Here is a 25,173-nt window from a genome sequence, read left to right as displayed (position 1 = left end):
GCAGTGGCAGGCCTGAGACACAGTTTTACAAGATGCTTCTGTGGGTGGCACAACCAGTGCTGCAAGCACACCAGCAGCATTTGATTTACAAGCCCTGGGCACACATGGTGCACTGTCCTAGGGTCTAACAAGTAAATCAAATAACCCAATCATGGAGTCACTAATAAATACATCAATTTAAGATAATGAGCACTTGCACTGTGGCACTGAATAGCAGTAGCACAGTGCCCAAAACATCTAACCAGCAAAACAGATCCAAACCAGAGGAGGCAATCAGTAAAAAATGGAAGGAAGACTCACCCCAATGATATCAGGTCTAACACGTGTCCCCTCCAGTAGAAATATGGGGAGAACTACCCTTACCCTTGGGAGTTCTCATCACTAAGGTGGAAAAATCTGGACAGACCATCAGCATTGGTGTGTTCTGTACCAGGGCGGTGTGCCACTGTAAAGTCCATCCACTGTAGGGAACTTGACCACCTCAACAACTTTGGGTTCTCACCCCTCATCTGCATTAACCATCTGAGGGGCCGGTGGTCTGTCTGAACCCAGAAGTGACTCCCAAACAGGTATGGCCTCAGCTTCTTCAGCGCCCAGACCACAGCAAATGCCTCCCGCTCAATTGCACTGCACCTCTGTTCCTGTGGAAGAAACCTCCTACTGATGAAGGCTACAGGTTGGTCTAGGCCCTCCTCATTAATCTGTGAAAGAACAGCCCCCACACCATGCTCTGAAGCTTCTGTTTGAACAATAAATTCATTTGAGAAGTTAGGCGCCTGAAGCACGAGTGCTGTGCACATGACAGTTTTCAGGGCGTCAAAAGCCTTCTGACAGTTGTCAGTCTAGTTCACTTTCTTGGGCTGCTTCCTGTAAATCAGCTCAGTCAAGGGTGCAACAATGTTGCCATACCCTTTGACAAACCTACTGTAGTACCCCGTGAGTCCTAAAATGGCTCTCACCTGCTTCTGAGTCTTTGGGGGTTCCCATGCCAGGATGGTATCAATCTTGGATTGTAGGGGCGCCACCTAGCCGCTCCCTACCTGGTGCCCCAAGTACACCACGGAACCCTGCCTGATCTAGCACTTACTCACCTTGATCGTGAGGCCTTCCTTGCGCAGTGCCATCAATACTTCCCAGAGGTGGCGCAGATGTTCTTCCCAACTGGTGCTGAACACTGCAAAGTCATCCAAGTAGGCGGCACTGAAATCCTCCAGTCCAGCCAACACCTGGTTGACCAACCTCTGAAAGGTGGCAGGAGCATTCTTCATCCCAAAGGGCATAACCCGGAATTGGTAGTGCCCATCTGGTGGGGAGAAAGCTGACCTCTTTTTGGCCCTATCAGTCAAGGCTATCTGCCAGTACCCAGACGTCAAATCAAACATGCTTAGGTACCGTGCAGCCCCTAACCGATCAATATGCTCATCAACTCTGGGATGGGGTGCGCATCAGTCTTGCTGACTGAATTGAGTCCTTGGTATGTATGTATGTATGTATGTATGTATACTTTTATAGCGCGGTCCTGTCACCCCAAGGGCATCCTGGCGCTTGAAATCCACAATATCACCACATACGCTGCTCAGACAACCCTGGGGAAGAGATGGGTTTTCAGGGCTTTTCTAAACGGGAGGAGGTCCCTTTGGCTTCTTAGGGACGGTGGTAGCGAGTTCCAGAGCTTGGCCGCCGCGACACTAAACGAGCGGCCCCCCATCCTCACTCTCTGGAATCTCGGTACCACAAGCAGATGATCCGAAGAAGAGCGTAAGGACCGCGCAGGAGAGTACCAAACAAACATGTTCTGCAATGGAACCGGGCCTTGTCCATGCACCGCCCTGAACACTAAACATGCAGCCTTGTAACAAACACGTAGGTGCACTGGCAGCCAGTGTAGATCTCGTAGGGCTGCTGTTGAAGAGCTGTGAGTGGGGAGAGAAAGAGCCAGCTTGGCGGCCAAGTTCTGCACCCGCTGCAACTTCCCCAGCAGTGTTTTTGGAGCCTCCAGAAGTAGCGCATTACAATAGTCAAGACGACTCAAGATGGTACCACGCACTACTTCGGGCCTGGCCTGCTCGGGGAGAAGGGGCAGAACTTTACGCAGCATACGAAGCAGCATCATGCACGTGGATGTGGTCTTATTCACGTACATATCCAGCTGCAAGTTGGGGCCAAAAATCACCCCCAGGTTGCGTGCCGACTCAGCAGCAGACACAATCTCGGGGAAGGTCGGGGGCCAGAAGTTCACCGGAAGTTCACGAGGAATCCGGTCCATAGAACAGTACAACACCTCGGTCTTTGTACTATTAAACTGCAAGGAGTTGGACCGGAGCCAATCCGCTGTGGCCAACATGCATTGGTGAAAAGCCTCCAGCGGAATCACGTTCTTCCCTTCCAGCGAAAAGACCAACTGGGTGTCATCCGCATAATTAAATGCGGAGATACCAAATGATTTAATTAGTTGGACCAGAGGTCGGAGGTAGAGATTGAAGAGTATCGGGCTGATGGCCGAGCCCTGCGGTACCCCCTGCCTTACTCCCCGCACCTCCGAGCTGAAAGGAGGCAACGCCACCACCTGCTGCCGATTGGTCAGATAGGAGACCAGCCAGTCCCTTGCACCTGCCGTGACCCCGCACTCTTCCAGTCTCCTGATGAGGGTACGATGGCAGATCGTGTCGAACGCGGCCGACATGTCGAGCAGCACCAAGAAGGCTGCCCGTCCACTGTCGACCCGCGAACGTAAGTTGTCAAGCACGGTCACCAGCGCCGATTCCGTCCCGTGTGCTGGGCGAAAACCAAACTGTACCTCATCGAACCAGATGTTTTCTTCCAGGAAGCCAGACAGAGAACGGGTCACTAACTTCTCCATGATCTTAATGGGGAAGGGGAGCAAGGAAATCGGTCTGTAGTTGGACAAGCAGGCGGGGTCCAAGGTGGATTTCTTCAAGAGGGGAGACACAGCTGCCAGTTTCCAGCACTCCGGAACCGTTGCGGTGTCAAACGACTGGAGGCAGATGGAGTACAAAGGCTGGAAGAGTTCGTCCTGAAATATTTTCCCAAATTTTGGTGGCAATGGATCAAGAGGAGAGCCAGATGATACCATTTGTGCCACACTACAGAACTCCTCAAAGTAGGGGATAGGGAAACGACTCAACTGGGGTCGACTGGGCACCACGTCCGGAGCTCCCAAACTGGGGGGATATCCACCCAGTTGGGGTCGACTGGGCGAAGTGCCCGGAGCTCCCAGGCCAGAGACAGGCCCGCTCCGTCGGGGTCGACTGGGTGACTCGTCCGGAGCTCCCAGACTGAGAGCAATGCCACTCAGCTGGGGTCGACTGGGCGAGCCGTCCGGAGCTCCCAGACTGAGAGCATGACCGCTCAGCTGGGGTCGACTGGATGGAACCGCCGGGGCTCCCAAGCTAAGAGCACAACCATTCGGCTGGGGTCAACTAGGTGACTCGTCCGGAGCTCCCAGACTGAGAGCGGTGCCACTCAGCTGGGGTCGACTGGGCGAGCCATCCGGAGCTCCCAGATCGATTGGTAGTCCATACAGAACCGGAGTTCAGGTGGGGCACCAGGCGCAGCAGCCTTTGGGACCAAGACCACTGAGATGGCCCAAGGCCTGTTGGAGGACTCAATCACCCCTAAGGAAAACATCTTGGATCGTCCTCCTTGATGTAAGCTCTGACCCTGTCAGTCACTCTTTAAGCCTTGTGCTTCACAAGAGAACTGTCCCCAGTGTCCACATCATGGACGCACCACTCAGTGACACCAGGAACTGGGGAAAACAAATCAGAGAATTGCCCCAAAAGTTTGCGAGAATCTTGCTGCTGTTCAGTGGTCAGTGTGGCAGAGAGGCTGACACCATCCACTGACCCCTCTGGTTCTGTTGCAGACAGGATGTCAGGAAGAGGGTCGGTCTCCTCCTCCATTCCATTGTCTGTCACTAGGAGCATGCCCACTTCGGACCTTTCTAAGTGGGGATTCAGGCGGTTGACATGCAGGACCAGAAAAGGGTTCCTAGGAGACAGCAAGTTCACCAAATAGGTGACATCACTCTTGCGCTCCACCACCTCAAATGGTCCGGTCCACCTGTCCTGAAGCACACAAGGCTGTACAGGGGCCATGACCCGAACTTTCTGTCCAGATTGAAGCTCAATCAGAGTGGCATTCTGATCGTACCACCGCCTCATTTCCTCTCGGCTGGCTTTCAGATTTGCCTGGGTGAGTTGTCTAAATCGCCGAGTCTGGTTCCTAAAGGCCAGCATTTAACTGTATACATCCTGAGGAGGTTTCCTGGAAGTTCCTAGCCAACGCTCCTCCTGACCCTTACCTGGGACCAACTACACTGAATAAGATTAAAAAAACTGTATTCATATGAACTAATTGAACAATGACTACTCTCAGATGATCATCTGGTTGTCTTGCTCCCGACTCCCCTCTGCCCCTTCGCTCAGCTATATGTTCCCTTACAGTCGCGATCCTTCATGCTCTTCCAATTTCCTGCACCGTATTGCACATAACTGTATATGCTGTAAAGCGCTCTGATACCCTTGGGTCCAGCCAGTACTATATAAAACTCCTAACATAAGATTGCTCTAAGCCTTCCTTGACCAGATTCACAGGTCCTCTTACTGGGTGTCATAAAGGAGTTCAAAGGGACGGAACCCTAGGGACTTCTGTGGCACCTCACGGTAAGCAAAGATAAGGCATGGCAAGAGGACGTCCCACTTACACCTCAAAGGTTCCTCAAGACCCACAATCATGCCTTTAAGGGTCCGGTTGAATCTCTCAACCAGCCCATTACCTTGGGGGCGGTAAGGAGTGGTGAACTTGTATGTAACACGCACTCCTGCAACAGGGACTTCATATAATTAGATATGAAGTTGGTACCATGGTCAGACAGCACCTCTCTGGGAAACCCCACACTGGAGAAAATCCCCATCAGTGCTCGTCCCACCACGGGGCCGTCACTGTCATGAGCGGGATGGCTTCCGGGTACCGGGAAGCTTGGTCCATCAAGACCAGGATAAACCTGTTGCCCATGGCTGTCTTGGGGTCCAGCGGCCCCACAATGTCAATGCCCACCCGTTCAAAGGGGATACTAATGACAGGGAAAGGTTGACGAGGAGCCTTTTGCTTCCTTCCACTTTTCCCACTTGCCTGGCAAGTCCTACAATGAGTGTCTGAACTCTTCCACATCTGGGGCCAATAAAAGTGGGTGACAAGCCTTTCAAAGGTCTTGTCCTGCCCCAGATGTCCAGCTAAAGGTACATCATGAGCCAACCCCCGTAGGAAGGCTCTGAAGCGCTGGGGTACCACCAGCACACAGTCTGACGCAGGCTCAGCAACCTTAGGCTCTGTATACAGGAGGTCGTTCTCCCAGTAGATCCATTGTGATCCAGGCTGATCGCCTGCTGCCTGGTTTGTGGCCTGTTGCTGTAAACCCACAAGAGAAGGGCACTTCATCTGTTCTGCACACAATTCTGCCCTGAAGGGTCCCCCTTCTTGCTGCCAATGGGTCAGCTCAGGCAGGCCCCCCAGTTCAGCAACTTGTAGGTTCCAGGGCATCCCCCTCAAGGTTTGCCTCCTCCTGGGCTGTGGGAACAATGGGAGCTGGTTTCCCACGCCCGACCTCTTCTCTTTAAGGCAGGTACCTGGGCCATATTGAAGGATTGTGTTCCCTTGCTTCCCTTGCTTCCCGGTCGCGGCACCCGCTCCTCGGCTGCTGCTGGACCCCGGACCCGCCCACTCCGCCCACACCGCTGCGGGACTGAGAGGCGATCTCCACACCTGTAGTCTCTTCCCGCAGCGGCAAGGCCCCCCCGCCTGGACAACGCAGAAACTTTCGGAGCACTCGCTGCTCGAGTGCTACTCAGAGTTGGGGGCAGAGGCTGACCTGACTGGGCTCATCGTCGTGCGCAGACACAGCGCCGGATTGTGTTCCCTTGCTTCCCTTGCTTTCCGGTCGCGGCACCCGCTCCTCGGCTGCTGCTGGACCCCCGGACCCGCCCACTCCGCCCACACCGCTGCGGGACTGCGAGGTCGATCTCCACACCTGTAGCCTCTTCCCGCAGCGGCAACGCCCCCCCACCTGGACACCGCAGAAACTTTCGGAGCACTCGCTGCTCGAGTGCTACTCAGAGTTGGGGGCAGAGGCTGACCTGACTGGGCTCATCGTCGGGCTCAGACACAGCGCTGGATTGTGTTCCCTTGCTTCCCTTGCTTCCCGGTCGCGGCACCCGCTCCTCGGCTGCTGCTGGACCCCGGACCCGCCCACTCCGCCCACACCGCTGTGGGACTGCGAGGCGATCTCCACACCTGTAGCCTCTTCCCGCAGCGGCAACGCCCCCTCGCCTGGGAGGATAAAAACATCATAGTCCTCTCGCGCAGCGGGACGCGCGCGGGACGGAGCTCGGGCGAAGACCGGGCAAAGAGCGGGCCGTTTGAGGCCGTTAGAGACCGGGAGAGACTGGACTGGGCTACACCCTTTGGTTCCAACTTTGTCATACGAAACCTGCCTGCCAGTGACTTTGCTGAAGATAAGGTACCATGTCCACTCGTGAGTATAGAAGTAGGGCAGCCAAAGGGAAGTTGAAAAATGGGACATTAGATGACTTTATTACCAGGACCAATAATGCCATAGATATGGAGATTAATAAAATGCAGCATAGGGTCTCCATTGAACTTGATGCAGCAAGAAGGTTATCCCAGGAGCTGGCCATGGCTAAAAAATCTTCTTTAGGGCACTTTGCCTTTGCTAAAACACCTGACCGCCCAACGGGTCCAGCTCCTGCCTTGATCGTGATGCAGGCGGATATCCACCAGCCACCAGCCATACCGCCTCCCGCATCGAAGGAGGGGTCTCCACATGTATCCTCCTCCATCCTAAGACCATCATTGGGTGGGTCGGTCGGGGTTGATGCTATGGCTGATGGGGCCCCTTTGGAGACGGTACCAACTGTTAAGTCTAAGGGATTGAGGGTGAAGGCTTCCCGCTCCTCGCTGAATACTTATAAGTTCCCAAAGGCGAGACCAATTGCATTGCAAATGCTGGTCTATATATGTATGTTCTAGTTAGAGAGTTATGGCATTTTATGCACTTTGCCCCTGCCATTCCATTTTTGACCTTTCATGGCTATTATGAGCTGCTCGTTGCCTTAAAATGGCTTCCTCTTTTCTAAGAGAACTGTTTATGGGTTCTTGTTAGGTTAGGTCCGTTAAAATTAAGATAAGGCACAATTTCTTCATGAAATACATTGTTGTTTTTTAATGCTGATTCCAACTATATTTTTCTTGATTTTTCTGTAATCATACTTATCTGGCTACTCAGAGTTGGGGGCAGAGGCTGACCTGACTGGGCTCATCGTCGTGCGCAGACACAGCGCTGGATTGTGTTCCCTTGCTTCCCTTGCTTCCCGGTCGCGGCACCCGCTCCTCGGCTGCTGTTGGACCCCGGACCCGCCCACTCCGCCCACACCGCTACGGGACTGCGAGGCGATCTCCACACCTGTAGCCTCTTCCCGCAGCGGCACCCGCTCCTCGGCTGCTGCTGGACCCCGGACCCGCCCACTCCGCCCACACCGCTGCGGGACTGCGAGGCGATCGCCACACCTGTAGCCTCTTCCCGCAGCGGCAACGCCCCCCCGCCTGGGAGGATAAAAACATCATAGTCCTCTCGCGCAGCGGGACGCGCGTGGGACGGAGCTCGGGCGAAGACCGGGCAAAGAGCGGGCCGTTTGAGGCCGTTAAAGACCGGGAGAGACTGGACTGGGCTACACCCTTTGGTTCCAACTTTGTCATATGAAACCTGCCTGCCAGTGACTTCGCTGAAGATAAGGTACCATGTCCACTCGTGAGTATAGAAGTAGGGCAGCCAAAGGGAAGTTGAAAAATGGGACATTAGGGGCCAGATGTAGGTAATTCATATTTACCACTTCTTAAATACCGAATTTTACCGATTCGGTATTTAAGAAGTGGTAAATATGAAGGGGGGAGATGTAGGTATTTCCAGATGTGGAAATACCGAATCGTTAAGATTCGGTATTTACCGAATCTGGAAATACCGAATCAGTATTTCCTATTGATTCCTATGGGCTGTGAAGCCCATAGGAATCAATGGGCAATACCGATTCTGTAATTACAGAATCGGTAAATACCGATTTTAGCAAGGGTGCAGGGGGTGTCACTTTGACACCCTCTGGCACCCCTGTTTTAGGCATGTGTGCCACATGGCACAGGTGTACATGCACAGATGTGCATGTACACCTGCATCGGTATTTTACCATGCAATTGTATTGCATGGTAAAATACCGATTTTCAAAGCCCTGTGTCAATGTGCAACTTGGCACCTACATACCGAAAATGCATTTTCGGTAATTTTACCGACCGGTATATTTACCGATTCGGTAAAATTACCGAAAATGCCTGCTTTTTTCCCCCTACATCTCAAAATCCAATTACCGGTCAGTAACGGCCGAATTCGGCCGTTACCGACCGGTAATTGGCCACCTACATCTGGCCCTAGATGACTTTATTACCAGGACCAATAATGCCATAGATATGGAGATTAATAAAATGCAGCATAGGGTCTCCATTGAACTTGATGCAGCAAGAAGGTTATCCCAGGAGCTGGCCATGGCTAAAAAATCTTCTTTAGGGCACTTTGCCTTTGCTAAAACACCTGACCGCCCAACGGGTCCAGCTCCTGCCTTGATCGTGATGCAGGCGGATATCCACCAGCCACCAGCCATACCGCCTCCCGCATCGAAGGAGGGGTCTCCACATGTATCCTCCTCCATCCTAAGACCATCATTGGGTGGGTCGGTCGGGGTTGATGCTATGGCTGATGGGGCCCCTTTGGAGACGGTACCAACTGTTAAGTCTAAGGGATTGAGGGTGAAGGCTTCCCCTACTCCCCAAAAGGGTCCAAAACAAAAAAGAAAGCATAATAATACTTCAGCCTACTCCAGGAAAAAAGCCAAGGTAGCAAAGGCTCAGTTACCCACCCAAGCACTATCACAGGTATCCCACGTATCCCTTACCATGGGAAACATTTGCCCCCCTGAATTAGAACAAGAATCTAGCTCAGTAAAATTGGTGGGCAAACACGACTATAATTTCGTAATAGAAAGTGAGAATGGTGGGGTACCATTGTGCACTGTAAAAGGGAAGGATGTGGAATTCTTAACGATTGTGTGGGAAACACTAAAAAAACTTCTAACCCCCCTGGAAGCTAGACTCTCGCAAATAGAAACCCAGTTGCTTAAGACTGAAAAAAGCATCCTAAATCTAGCCATCTTGAGTATACCTGTCAACAAACCAATTAGCCCACCAGTTACTACTAACACCCCACCACCACCCGCCGTTATTCCATCTGAAGCTCTTGTGACTAAACCCATCCCGAAACCCCGGCACAAGGGTATTACAAGTACTTCTGTTAACAGGGTAGCGGTGGCCACAACCCAGCCGCCGGTTCAATCTGCACCAGCCCCGATAGACATGGTAATCCAGAGGGCCAATGATCACAACACCCACCACCCCACTACACAGAGATCTAAATCTACCAAAAATTATTACAGGGGCTATGTTGACCTTCCCCCTGATGCAAGACCATACATAGTTGTATTAACGGGGTGTCGGAACTTCCATACCAACAGCAGGAAGACTTTGGATCATTAAAAAACAAAGTAATCCATTGGCTTAATGCCAACAGGCCAATACCCAACCACCTGAGAAGTAAAATTCTTATGGTGCGACGGGTCCCTTGGATAGGCACCTCGCACAAGTCCATTACAGGTGTTTGCATTATTATCTCATTCGAAGATCCCAACACTGCACACCTCATTCATTCCTGGAGCAATAATGGTGGCAATTCGCCCATAGCATCTAGACCCCTTACTTATTTTTATCCGCCCCGTTCACACCCCAACACGGGAGGGAACTGGAATTGGATACCGGTGAGAAAAGGGGTACAGGGTGGGTTACCCAACTATTGGCAAGATATACATGGTGGGTGGACTGGGGCACCCACTTACAACAGATTTGGGTGCCTTGAGGATGTGGATTGACTTGCACATAGGTTTACCCGCATATCGTCATTGGCAGACTCATCCTGTCCTTCGCCTTGTCCCTCGGGTCGTTTTGCTTCCCCATTATCCCACCACCTCCCTGGAGACTGTAACCAAATTACAGGTGAGATTAGGCACACAGACGGGGATGCTGTTGAATACTGTGCGGGCACCACATCAATTGAGCCAATAAATGATGAAATCACTCACATAGATAGAATTGATCACAATAGTAAGGATAACCTCCTTCCTGAGGCGCCACTAGGAGCATGCTCGTTGGTAATAGAAGGCCTGTCTTGTCATCACCACAGCCAGTCCAGGACAAGCAGATGCATTTTGGTACCTAATGACACAGATAAGATGGTGGCTGGCGGTGTAGTCTCCATACTCCCTTGGAACGTGGCCGGGCTGGCCAATAAATTAGATTCCCCAGAGTGGGTGGAATTAATTGAAGGACATGACATATGCTTGCTCCAAGAAACATGAGCTAGGGAAAAACAGTCCCGCACAGGGTACGCTTCCTTCGAGATTGCGGCAAAATGGGGTGGGAAGGGACGACCGTCTGGTGGCCTTTTTATTTGGGTGGGTGCCTACCTTGGATGCAGGGCGAGAATCCTTGAAACCAACTCAGCGGACTTCCAGTGCGTTGTCTTGGAGTGGGCATCTGGTGCAAGTGTAGCATTGATTAACGTATATTCAAGAGCGGTTGGGATAACAGGCACCTCGGGGACAATTGAGGATCTAGCTTTGTTCCTTGACTCTGCCACTCTCTGCCCTTCACTCATAGTTGGGGGGGACTTCAATACTCAGTATGAGCCTCTCCCGGATCATCTGGCAGGGGTAACTAGTCAAGAAGATGATCTTTGGGAGATCCCCACCTCGGTGGGCCCCCCTGTAAAGTCTTGGTCACCTTTAGTCACCCAAATAACATCCTTTACACTTTCCCACTCGCTGAGGGCCTGCAATGGCCGGATTAAGGGAGACATTCCACCAAAGTACACCTTCAATAGACCGGGGCATGAGTCACGCATAGACTACATCCTGGTTTCAACGAAGGATTGGGCTAAAGTGAGGGACTTTGGGATAGTCGCTAGGACTGACAGTGACCACAATGTACTTTCACTGAGATTTGCGGTCCAGGGACTGCCCACTGGTACCGCAGAAGAAAATTGAGCATTCCCTGCTGACTTAGTCGCAACCTGCAATAGGCGTAGAATTAAATGGCCAACACTTCTGGAGAACCCCAATAATATCCAGAGGCTATATGCGACAGTGGTCCCTGCCCTAGAAAAAGTTGAGGTTCTCATCCCTCATCTAGCAATTGCTGTTGAGCCCCCTGCCCTAGAAAATGTCAAGGTTCCGATCCCTCAGTTAGCCACCGCTGATGAGCTTACTGTGCTTGGGGATATTCATTCTGAGCTTTGCTCTAACCTAGCAGAAGTACTGAACCCGGTGGCCAGGTAAAAAAAAAACAAGGGGAGAAGAGCCTCATGGTTCACTGCTCCTTGCAGGAGAGCAAAGGCCGCCCTATTAGAGTCCCTTAAAATTCGGGAAACCCCCGGTAAGATTAGGGAAAAGCGGATGGCCTACAAGTCCATCCTACGCAACGCAAAAATAGAATGGGACGAGGAAAACTGGTCTCAAATGACGGCTGCCCTTACACTGCGAGATGCCCGAAAATTCTGGCAAATCGTTAAGCATGGCTCAGCTGAACCTTTAGCGGCAGTAGAAGCAAATATTGCATTTGATGTCTGGGAGGATCACTTCAAAACCCTACGCGCATGACCCGGACCAAACGGGGAACCCACCCGAACTAACAACGGTCCGATTTAATGAAAGTGAAGCCCCTATGGACGGGTTTACTCTGGAAGAAGTCACTATGGCGATCTTGGGTCTTGCTGCTGGAAAGGCGCCAGGCTTAGATAGGCTCCCAGGTGATCTGTATAGGCACGAAGTTAAAATCTGGGCCCCGTATCTCAGGGTGTTGTTCAATGCGATATTGAATGGCATGACGACCCCCCCAACTTGGCTGGGGGCAGAGATAGTCCCCATATTTAAGAAGGGCTCGCCTCTGCTCCCAGCCAACTATAGGCCAATAAGCCTGATAGATGTTTCACAGAAGCTCTTCACTAGGATACTTCTGGATCGTCTGACGGAATGGATGACGGAATACGACATTCTGAGTCCCTTCCAAGCGGGCTTCAGGAGGAAGGTTTCCACCATAGACCAGGTCTTTCGGCTAGCCCTCATTTTTTGGAAAACGGTACAGTTGGAGGGTGGCAGCCTCTACACTGTATTCGTGGACCTGAGGGCGGCCTTTGACCTGGTCCCCCGCAGAAAGCTCTGGGAGGTGTTGGCCAAACTGGGGGTCCCTAAGGGATTGTTGGAGATGATTATTCATCTCCACACTGCCAACTTCGCACAGGTGAGGTGTGGCAAGGAGGGAGCATTGTCGAACAGGTTCCCCGTTGACAGGGGGGTAAGGCAGGGTTGTGTGCTTGCACTGACCCTGTTCTGCCTCTACGTCAACGGGGTTATTTCCCACCTGAAGGGGGTTGCCAACTCCGATGCTCCTAAGCTGGCAGGCTGCAGGGTGCCGGCGATCATGTTCGCCGATGACACCCTGCTGCTCTCAAAGTCAGCGATGGGTATCCAGCGCGTTCTTGATGGCTTTGTGGGCTTTTGTGGGGATCATGGTTTAGAAATCAACACCCTAAAGACCAAATTTATGGTGTTTAATCCCCCACCAAAACTCCACTCCAGCCCCAACATCGGGCAAACCAGACTCGAAAGGGTGAGAACCTTTGAGTACCTTGGAGTCATGCTAAATGAGAGAATGTCCTGGCGCACACATCAAGAGAAAGCACTCCTCAAATTGGTTCAGTATTCGGGTGGAATCATGAAGCTCGTGGGTAAAAACAAGTCAGCTATCCGGCCTGTTGGTCCACCTCTCCAGATCTATAGGGCACAGGCAAGGGGGGCCGCTATGTATGGTTGTGAGCTTTGGGGCCACGCAGTCTCTTCAGACCTGGTAAAAGAGGAGAATACATTCATTCGGAGGGTGGTTGCACTTCCCCCCAGCACGCCCCTTGTCCCCTTAAGGTTAGATCTAGGGATGAGACCCCTTGATGAAGAACTGGCACTGCGACCCCTGGCATATTGGCGTAGGCTGTGGGCTGTCCCAGAATTGATTAGCTATAGGCAGGGACTCCAGGAGGTGCTTGCTATGCCTAATGTAGGGAAAATCAAATGGCTGAAATTTATTAAAACTGAGTTGGAGGGTCTGGGCCTCCTGAAGTTGTGGTCTGACCCTTTATCCACTTGTCCATTTTTTCCCAAAAAGAGACTGGCAAAGGCTTTTCACGACAGAAAATTAGCGGCACTTTGCCGCCGACAAAACCATGGGACACTCACGGAGTCATTCTTACGCGTCAAGGACACCTACAGCTTTGAGCCAGCCTTGGACAAATTATATCCTCCTTTACTCAGGAAACTCTATCTGCAATGGAGGCACGGGTCCCTTCCACTCCGAGCATTCACAAGTAAGTGGAGTGAACAATCAGTCAGTGTATGTCCAGCTTGCAGAGTGGACAGCGAATCTGAGCTCCACATAATTTTTTTCTGCCCGGCTTATAATGTGACCCGCAAGAAATGGATCGTCCCCCTATGTAGAAATCTGGGGTTTGCAGAGTGTCTGGCTGCGTTCAGAGTGCTGAAAACAGATCTTTCGAACCACATTGTTTTTGCAGTGGCTAAATACCTAGGTGCAATGTGGTCCCTGAGAAGACAATGCCTCAAGGCTGGTCACTGACTTTACTGTACCAAAAATGTGAAATCTTGCACTAATGAAATTTTCTAACGGACTGCAAGGACCTTCCAATGTCTTAAATCTTTTATCTTTTAATAGTTTTATGAAATGTTTTAATGTCTTTTATGGTGATAAAATTACCGAAATAAAGATTTATGAAATGAAATGACTTATCTGACTAACTTGAATAAAAGAAACAAAAAATACAGATCAATCTCTTAATTGGGAAATAACGTTTTTCAAACTTAACCCAACCTCTCATCATTGACTGTACATTAAATTAATTACGTTAATAATTATTATAGAAATGATTTTAGGTTGTTCTCCATTCTAATACGATGGCAAAGATTTATGGACGTAGAGAAGAAATTGGCGTGGAACTGGAGTTTGGATTTTGTAAGTTCTAGATTGGAGCGATTATAAAAAGGTTTTCACAAATTTTCCGCGCCTGCAATATACAGGTGCTTGTCCGTGTTACAATAAGTGAACAATTGTGAAGCTACATCTTCTCAGAGTTCCATTATATAATCTTGATAAGAAACTGCCTCGTGGTTGCATGGAAGGAAGGCTGGAGGCAGCCAGATACACTCTGGAGAATTGTTTTTAAAAACCTTCCAATAAGTAGTGTAGGAAACCGAATTGTGCCGTCCTAGGGGAATTAGGCTGTACCCTTGATGTGAGCTATGGCTGAGCTCATACAAAGGCAGAACAATTTAACTCCTATTTTTTTAATCATTTTAATTTGTCGAAGCCTTTTACATCCAACAGCTTTTCATAAAGTTCCTATCACATTAATATCCGTATCAATACCAACAAATTAGGGCTTCAGAATAGCAACTGATCGAGAAGTAAATTGATACAGTTAGAATAAAAATAGAAAAAGAAAAGGTGGGAAAAGAAAAGAAACCCTTTTCCAATAAGAGCATGTGTACCTTTCTCTTTGATACCATACCTCTTCCTTTTAAAAAAGAATGGCTAAAAAACATGCAAAGCCAAATTAGCTCCTTTATTTATCGTACAAAGGTCCCAGAATAGCTTGGAAAAAACGTAGAAGGAGGGTGGAGAAGGGAGGACTGGCTTTGCCAGACCTGCTCTACTATTCCTGGGCTTTCCTCTTAAATCATGGGGAAAGTCTTTAAGGCTACCCAAGCACAACCAGGATGGGAGGCATGTGGGCTGTCATGGCAAACTCAGAACCAGGTGCCAATCAAGGTTTTTTATTCAAATACACGGACCCCAAATATTTTTAAAAAGTTAGGTTGAAGACTCTTAGAAGCCTAGCAGAAATTTGGTTCAAGGTTAGGAAAATGGCAAAAATTCCTTACCATAGTCTTCTGGCACCTATCTGGGATTCCCCGAGCTCCCCAGAAAGGACAAAGGATTCCTTAGCAAGACCTCTTTTAAAAGCAGGATTTGTTCGCTGGGAACATATAATTATTGAAGGGGAGCTGATTCCGTGGGAACTATGTAATCAGCAAACAGACAACCAACTGTCAAGGTTTAATACCTACAAATGAGAAGCTGACACCAAGTTGAGGAGACAAGTGTAGGGAGTCAGAACGAGTTGGAAACTCGTTTGGCATCACAAACTGAAATGAAGAAAGAACTGGCGGCAATCTACTGGTTGCTGATTGACTCGGAAGAAGGAGCTTTTAATCTAACAACAGAACTATGGGGCGTATACTTGCCGGAGGCGCCTCTAGAACATCAATGGCAAGTATCTATGAGCATGTTATTTAAAACAGTCAAGCCTGCATACCTAGGAAGGAATTACCTTTTTTCCATCCATAGAGCCTACTGGTCCCCCAAGAGGCTGTCGAAGTTCGGGAGAGGAGGGGATGTTGCATGTCCTAAATGTGGCAGTATGAAAGAGGACGATGTCCATATGTTTGTGACGTGCCCAGAACTTCAGGTCTTCTGGAGTAACGAGAGTAAGGCCCTCTCTGAATGTATGAATATCAAAATCGAGGTAAGCGTTATGCTTGCCATTTTAGGGCAGTGTGATTCCTGAGTGAAGGTCACAAACGACCAGGCTAAGCTGGTCTTCTACAGTTTATTACTGGCACGTACGGAGATTTGTAAGTTATGGGTGTCTGCAAATACTCCAAGATTTGAAAATTGGGTTCTCTCTGTTAAACATATAGCCTTCCTAGACAGGATGGGTCTAAGGAAAGGTGACTTTTGGCTCCCGATATTAGAATGGTGTGAAAGATGAAAATTGAATAAGAAAAGGTCGATAAGGTTAGAGAAGTCCAATGATTGAGCCTGATGCTTGTATAAATGTCCTCTTTTCTCTACGCTCCCCTCTCTTCGCGGTTGGTTAGAAAGGGTCAAAGGCTGAACGCGAAGGAAGGAGATCTACTTTCCAAGGGCGGTACAGTTTGAGAGGTGGGGAGAGGTGGGGAGAGGTTTGGCGCCGCGGCCAGGGCGACTGACGCTGGAATCTGGGGACCACGGTTCGATCCCCGGCTCCGGCAGCAGGTTAGCCCAGCACCATGTGACTCTGGGCAATAGCTCGCTTAATCTTCCCGACGGCCCCCAGCGCCTAGAGACCCTTACGGGTGATTGTGCGCTTTACAAATGTGGACTTTACTTTACTTTTGAAATCTCCTCATCCACTGATGGATCTCTAATGCACTTGGAGTTTCGGGTTACTCCCAAGAATTGTAGTGCGTGAGATTGAGAGTGTTGTTTTACTCTCCAATGAGGCAAATGAGGACAAAAAAAAAAGAAAGAACATGTGAATATCTATCTTCATTAGTTGTTAGCAAATTAGGGATTAGTGTCTTCTCTATTGGTTTAACTCCCTCTATTCCTCCTGTCCCACACCCTCAGTGAAAACAGGTGTATCACTTAAGTGCAGGGCCGGCTCTAGGGCGGTGCAACCGGGTGCTGACTTCACATAGGGGGGGCATGTTTGCTAGGTTATATTGTGCTTAAAAGCACCTGCTGCCACGTTCCTGGCCTCCAGCAATTTTCAGTCAACAATTAGAATGTCAAGAAAACTCTGGTGATTAATGTTCTTCCTGTGAGATCAGAGTTTTGTCTATTAGAAGCTTTGACTCGTTGAAGTTTTGATTAATGGTAAGGTAGCACAGAGGGTTAATATGCCTGCTGCAAAGAACATATACCATGCAGATCACGAAGTGAATATAATATAAAAGGGTCAGTGGGTTACTGCTTTTGTCAGAGACTTCATTTTGTTAACTTCAGTTTACAGTGAGCTATTAACTGTCATCAAAGAACTGGGTGCAGACTTCAAGGTGTAGATTAGAGCGTATGGAATTTTTCCCCTGACTAGCATTATTCAAATGTTGCAAAAAGGGTTCATTTGGGTACAGATCAGTTCTTGTTATTAAAGAAAGCCCCAACCCATTGTGTTACATTTTAAATTCAGAGTTTGTGCTTCTCCAGACCAAGCACTCTTAAAATAACTGCCTACCTGTATGGATGACATGTGAATCCACCCCTTGTTGTCCTCTGTCTTATGTAACATTTCCTATACACTGATTTACACACCTATGATTGATTGTCTCTGTGTAACATGTGTGTTATGTAAAGTGCTCTGACACCCTTCACTTTTATGTGTGACACTATCAAATTAATTAAATGCAAATGCAAGAGAGTGATGATAGAGACTGTTAATGGGTGGTAGGGAGGGAAACCATTGCAGAGGTGGTCATTGGGGGGGCGCCAAAAACATTGTCGCACTGGGTGACACCAGTGATAAAGCCGGCCCTGCTTAAGTGACTCCTCTATCCATGTTGTTCAAGACAGCCTACGATTATACCTGTAATATAAAGCATCCTACCGAATGAATAATAGCTTAACCAGAGTTGTGGTTTGAGTATTTCTCCCTGTTTCATTTTAAGTAGGTGTATTTTTGAAACACAAATCTTTTAGCACTTTGAAGATCACATCTGACAATGTGTAATCATTGATAGATGACATGAATCAATATAAGAAGCCTTCTCAAACAGTTTCAGTACATTGTGTATTTTAACTATTCCAGACTGTAAATAAGAAAGGGGACAATGGCATCACGCTTGTGTTATGTCTATTTGGTGTTTCGAACACTACAACACAATTTATAAGAAGGTAGTCATAAAGAAAAAAAAGTCAAATACTAATCCTAGATCCAATCCAGAAATGTCTTAGCGGTACAGGAGCAATTTCCTGCAAACCACTTCATATTTCAAAACACAGTGATTCAACTTTTAGATAATCATCTCAAAAGAAGGCATGTTAAGGTGTCCTTCGAACATGTCTCAAAGATCAGTAATATATTTGTCCTTCAATTTCTCAAAACGCCTTTTTGTGCCTCTGCTAGTGACATGGAATGCCACCTCTCGACATGGATTGCAAGTAGAAAGAAATAATGTGTTTCTGCACCGAGGGAGATGTCAGCGTCAAGTATGGACTTCAGCTCGTCCCAAAACGCAGCCCAGTAGTGGGACAATAAGGGACACTCTCTCACTCCCTTGTCGATCACATTACGAGCCAGGGCATAGGTTTGCCTTCTGCACCATGACAAGAGACAAAGGCCATTGGTGATTCATTTTTAAATACACAAAGTTTAAGCATCTTTTTCAAGAATGTTATTCCAAATAATCATCTAGGAATGTAATCTTTAGTCGGTTTTCTCATCACTGTGTGCAGGATCTGAGTGGATTCAACAGTTCCCTCATTGTCTACTAAGTAAGTCTTCATTGATGAACAAAGGTGCAGCTCGTCTTCTGGTCATTTAAATCTTGCCCTTTTCATGTACCACACCCTGGTTGAGTGCCATAATCCCCATATCCAATTGTATTCCAGTCAAATCTTTATCTGATAAACCATCTGGTATAAGGAGAGACAGAGATAGTTTCTGTATGGGGAGGCAGGAGAGGAGGGGGTAGGATCAAGAAGAGGTCAATGCTGCAATGCGTTCCAGGTACACGAGGTGAAGGTGTAATTTCTCTCCCAAGATTTAGAGGTCACCAATGAATGACTAACACATGGACTGTTATAAGGTCTTTCAAATGTGTCTTGTTAGTAATTGAGTTGTTGGTTGACTGGGGTGTGAACCTTAGTCGAACAACAACCACAATCCTAGCCAGGGTAAGTGTCAGGCAAACCCTAAATTAACCTTTACTCACCCTATGGTAGTTTGGCACAGTGCAATCAGGCTTAACTTAGATACAGAGTGTGAGGTTTGTGTGCAAAACTTAAAACAGTGAAAAAAACCAGACACAAAAGATACCACACCTAGGGCCAGATGTAGGTAAATATCATTTACCGATTCTAAAATACCGAATTTTACCGATTCGGTATTTTAGAATCGGTAAGTGATATGTAGCTAATGATTCGGTAAATGTTACCGAATCGGTAAAATTAGATACATACCGATTTGGTATTTACCGAATCGGTATTCCCCATTCATTTCTATGGGCCTGGAGGCCCATAGGAATGAATGAGAATTACAGATTCGGTAAATACTGAATCGGTAAAAGGGGGTAGACTTACAAGGGTGGCAGGGTGTCACATTGACACCCTGTTGCAATCCTGTATAGTGCATGGGTGCACATGTGGCACACATACATGCCCTAAGGGCATGTATGTCTGCCACATGGCACAGTTGAAAAAAGCACAAAATTGCTTTTTTTTACGGTTTTCGATATTTACCACCAACTTGCAGTTGGTGGTAAATAACAAATCCTTACAAGTGAAAAGCACTCACTTGAGTGCTTTCTACATTAAGGATTCAGTAATTTACCGAATCGGTATTTAAGAATTCGGTAATTTACCGATTCCTTAAAGTACTGATTCGGTTAATTACCGAATCCTTAATTTAGGCCCCTACATCTGAAAAGTCTAATACCGGTCGGTAACTGCCGAAATTCGGTAATTTCGGCCGTTACTGACCGGTATTAGGCTTCCTACATCTGGCCCCTAGTTAGAAAAATAGACCTAGCTTTATTAAATGAAACAAGACCAAAACAACAAACATCCAATAAGTAGAACTTGAGATATTGATTTTTATAGGTTTTAAGTGAAAATAGTACTAAGAAGCCCAACGCAGTGAAATACGTTATCTGGATGCACCAGACCGTGACAAAGTCAACATTTTAGGACAACCACAATGGAGGGCAGGCTGACTTTAGGGTCCCATTTAGGCCCGCTGAACAAAAGTACCTTAATCCAAGGATGCAGAGTGCTGCATGGATCCGGGTTGAAGATGCGTTGCGCCGCAGAGGTGTTGAGCTGGTTCCAAGATGCGACAAGGCTGTGGTCTGAGATCATGATACATTGAGGATCATGTAGATGGGGTTTGCGATGTGAAGACCGGTGTCAAGGATACGTTGTGAAGGTGAGGCAATGCGTTGGCTCCGATCAGCGACAAAAGCTGTGATGCATAGTTTTGGTGACCTCATCGAGACTGACATCAATGGGGATGTGAGGACCTTGTGTTGAGACAATCTTCGCACGGTGACGGTTCAAAAGGAGATGCATCAAGTTAGGTCCACGAAGCAGAGGCGATGCGTCAGTTCCAATCCACACAGTATAGGTGATGCATTGGTTCTGATCTCTGTAAATGCAGTGGGGCATTATTTCGGCACTGTATGCATCTGTTCTGCTCAAGCAAACATCTTGGACCCACATCCAAGGGTCCAGTACTGGGGTGTCACCACTTGGCAGGGCAGACTCACATAGGGCGAAGTCCACGCGTAGAGGCAGGGTGGTGGGAAATCATTTACATTCCTGTGACTTCAGATCAAGAGGCCAGCCAGAAAGCACACAGAGTCACTTTGAGGTCAAGTGATGCAGATCCAGTCCTTCTTACACAGGCGGGGTAACAGCAGGCAGCAGGGCATCACAACAACACAGAGGTCCAACATATCAGCAGTCCAGAAGAGTGGTAGTTCTTCAGCAGCACAGCAGTCCTTTTTCCTGGCAGATTGGTCACAGGTCTAGAAGTGTACTGAAGTGATTGTGCCAGAGGTCCACTACTTAGTTGGCTTTTTAGACCTCTGGGTAACTTGGTAGTACTTTCCCCTAATGAGGTGTACATTACCTGTTTTAAACAGGTAAAGTACACCTCATTAGGGGAAGTATTACCATGTTTAATAAACAAAACGTTTCTCCCTTTTTTAGGTTATGAATACCAATTGCACTGTATTTAAATGCTTAATTAACTGCATTGCCTACTTCGGCGGTGTCCAATAGATTCTAATAATAATACGCATTAGGGTTATGCTCCTGTGTAAGTAAGTAGATTGTAGCCAAAATGGAATTTTTGCTCCTTTTCTATCACTCCTCCCTCCTCTCCCTTTTCTCTCGAGTTGATTACCCCCGGAGACTAAGACTTTTATACCATTCACTTCTCTTCACCCAGGGGCATGATGCATCTCTTATTGTCCTTGGACTAGTTTTCCCAGTGGGACATTCCTTGCAATTAGGCCTGCCTCTCACATCTGCTAGTGCCCCGTTCCTGATCCATTCATGGCGTGCTGGCAGACTGAGCAGGTAAGAGCACTCGCGTTACATGGTTCCCAAATCCAACACATGCTTAAGCTGACAGCGTATAATGTACCTTTACCAATCATCCTAGTGCCCCACACGGTCTTGCTTGCCAACTCTGCATACTCTGTTTATCCGGACAGGGCAGCTTGCGTGCCACTCGTATGCACTGGTTTGCTCCGGTTGTATTTAGTCTCCATACACACACTTCCCTGGCAATACAGCGCTCCCTTCCAGCATCTTCTAGTTTTAAGATACCGCTACCTCTGCATGTCTCCACCACCCGACTGGTACTTGCCTGCAGTACCTCAAAAATTATTGGCGGAAATTGAATAATTCATAATTTTTATTTCCTGTGTCTTTGGAGGGCTCGCGTGCCACTCGTGCACACCTGTTTCTACATTTGAACTCAATCACCACTTATACACCTTCCCTGTAGGACGGTGCTCCTTAAAAGTGCTGCAGAGTTGAAGGTTATGGCCACCCTTGCATGCATCCCCTCTCACCAGGAACCCGCTGCAGAACCTGGAATTTTTTTATTTATTGGTGGGAATTTGAAAAGTATTAATTTCCCGTTGAGGGCTCGGGCGGTGGCATTCGTAGAATGTCCACCCCTGGGCAGCTTCGGGCTAGTGGCACATTCCAGGACAGGTAGGTTGTCCTGATTGGCTGGCGTTTAGCGCGAGTCGGTTAGAGAGCGAGCCTTGGAATAAGCAGTTAGGCAGGCACTTAAGGATTGAGGTACGCGTAAATTAGTTGGTCCCGCCCACTCACCTCTATAATAGTTGGTATTCGTCTAATGTCTTATTTTGCAAGAAATTTTCAAGTTTAGGTACTCAATGTCGCTTGGACAGGTGGCAGAATTTGAAGAGATCGAGACAGGCAGGATGGGTTGGGGCATTCAGATTAGCTTCAGACAGAGGGAAACAGGGGAGCGAGAAATGAGGTAGGAGGTTGGCAGGGACAAAAGATAGGGGTTGGGGAGGATGATTAGCTAGAACAATGTTGGGGTAGTTTGTTGTGGGGGATTGTTTAAGGGTGGGGGTGATAGAATATGACTGTTTTAGTGAGGCCTTATTTGCATATCTGTATTACATGAAACTGCTTACCTGTTCAATAAAGCGGCCTTTTACCCCATTTTGGCCTGTGGAAGTGCTTATTGCCCAATGTCTTAGTTTGGTTTCCATCCTTCCTGTAGTGGTGCCTTGGGATTAATTCGTTTCACCCTGACAAATTAAATGAAAGAGGCCCTTTGCAACCCCCCCTCCCTCCACAGAACTGAGATATTCCCCAGCCTGCTGCAGTGAGAGCACCTTGACTTACATTCGGGTCAGTATTTTCCCAGGATCCATTCTAATTCCCATCAGTTTTTGGTACAGCGATGGCGCACTAATTGTCCTGTCTACTTTATTGTTTTAGATGTGTTCGTTTTCTCCAGCGTACCTCATTAGGACACATACCTTAGACCTTCCCATTGAGACCCCCAGAGGTTCTCTCCAAACTGGTGAGCAGCCTTTGCATTGAGAAGCCTGTTATAAATCCTCTCTCACCATCTGCATTCCATTTCATCAGGGTAATATTTCTTCCTTCTCAGCCCAAATGTGGGTTGTGTTTCAGTGACACTATCCCACAACAGATATCCATACCCTTGTGGACGTGAGTTGATGACTGACGTATAGACACCTGAATCTACAAACCCTGCCCGACCCCTCCACCTAAGTGCCCCCTCTTTTCCCCCTTCTGTCCTTCCTTGCTTATGGCCCTGGTTGCTTCTCCAACTTATCCCATCCCTTTTCTGTGTCTTCTCTTTATCCATAGGTATGCACGATTTCTCCAGGTATCTCTTCTTTAATTGTCTCAACCTGTCTACTTGTACCTGCTTTCTTCTGCGCTACATTTTCTTTTACTATTCCTTACAATTCCTTTAATTTTTTTCACCATTAGGCAGCTTTCACTCAATGTTGTGTTATCCATGTCCTGGTGATGACCTTAAGTCTTGAAGGTCGAAACGCCATTGACTTGCTTAAGCAAAAATGTTGACTCCGATTAATGACATGATTTTGTATTTTGTCACAACTGTACTGATTCATGCATAACTTCAGTTTGAATTCTGGTCCAATATACTGTAGCATATATTCTTTATATTTCTTCACTTGTTTCACTTGTGCCGTTTATATATTTTTCACGAGCACAAAGTGTTTACTATTTCACTTTAACACACAACCTTGAAAATATGGCTGAAGCTGCAATTTGATTTATGCAAATCTGATTTGGTTCTCCTTTCTTTTCTAACAATATTACTGCATTAAATTGTGTTCTTGAGACTATTTTTGTCATCGTTTAATGTATATTATAATTGTTATCTCATTAAGTTTATCCCATTTTGATTCCTGTTGAGACATTGGTACATGTTACCAACCTAAGGCTGTCTGTCAGCTCTAACACGTATGTTCTACAAATTTTGAATGTTTGGCCTCCCAGCTTTGTACATGATTAAATCAATAGTTAAATTCCAGTCCCTCTTCCACTTTAGCAAATTTGTGTTCTCAAGGAAATGCAATATTCAAAAGGAAGTCAATACAAAGTCAGTTTTCCCACTTACAGGGATATGTACAGACGTCACAACAAGCAGGTATTCCTGTAGTTTCAGTTTTGCTAATAGAAAGTGTTCAAGGTCATCATACCAGCTACAAAGCACTGTCACACACAATTACATTTTATGTAATATCTCTCCGACATTCCGTTCATAAAGTTCAGAAGTCCCACAGTCATCACACACAGCTCTTTCATCTGCAAGACTACATTACTTTACCCACACAATAACTTCTCACCAGTGCCTAATTTGTAAAAACGTTAAGAGCCAGACCCCTTCTCAGGCGACCACTTCAGCTTGCACAAGTTTGTACCTGCCAGTTCTGGCAACATCTGTGCCAACACAACTATTAACCACCACACTCTCACAAGTGTGACAATTCGGGCTATTGTAGGCCACGCAAAGCTATAAGCCTGGCGTGGGAGGCAGGTATATTGATTTTGATAGATTTTAATATTTTAATTTTTTTATAAACAAGCTGGTGTTGTTTCACCTCAAAATTAGGCCAACAGCGCCACCATGTGTTGAATTATCAGTACTGTCGGCGTTGAGAATTAACAGCCAGATTCATCATTGTCCCGTTTTGCGAGTCCTTAACCCCTTCGGGGCTAATGACGAGCTGGGCTCGTCATCGCGCTTACCTGTCCTGCGCGGATGACAAGGCCAGCTCGTCATCAGCCCCACCCTCGGGGGAAGCGCTGGCGCTCCCCCCGAGGCTCTCTGATCTTCGTTTTGTGAATGGGGGCGGCAGCGGAAGAGCTTCCGCTGCCGCCCCCGGCCCCCCCCATGGTAATCCCTGATGACGTCAGCGCGCACAGCGCGCGCTGACATCATCAGGGATTCCCAGCGCTCGGGAAGCCATTTGCTTCTTGAGCGCCGGTGGAAGAAGGTAGGTTTTGGGACTCCGGCGGGGGTTTGGGGCAGCGAAGAGGCATCAGGGGAGAGGAAAGAGATTTTCCTTTCCCCTGATGTCTCTTTGCAGGGCATTTCTGCCTCACGATCGCGCACAGCGTCGCGATTGTGCGGCGGAAATGCCCCCACTAGACACCAGGGATATAATTTTAGTTTTTAGGAAGTGACCCCTTGGGCAAGGGTCGCTTCCAGGCGGGCTGGCAATATGTTTTCGTTTTCCTGCCCCCCCTGGGGGGAAATCGGCCCGTTTTTTCGGCCGTTTTGCCCCCAGGGGGGGCAGAAATTCCCCACTAGCACCA

This window comes from Lissotriton helveticus, chromosome 10 (genome assembly GCF_964261635.1).
Source record: "Lissotriton helveticus chromosome 10, aLisHel1.1, whole genome shotgun sequence".
Classification (NCBI taxonomy): Eukaryota; Metazoa; Chordata; class Amphibia; order Caudata; family Salamandridae; genus Lissotriton; species Lissotriton helveticus.
The sequence above is the reverse complement of the archived record's forward strand: the minus strand, read 5'-3'. Positions refer to the sequence as shown.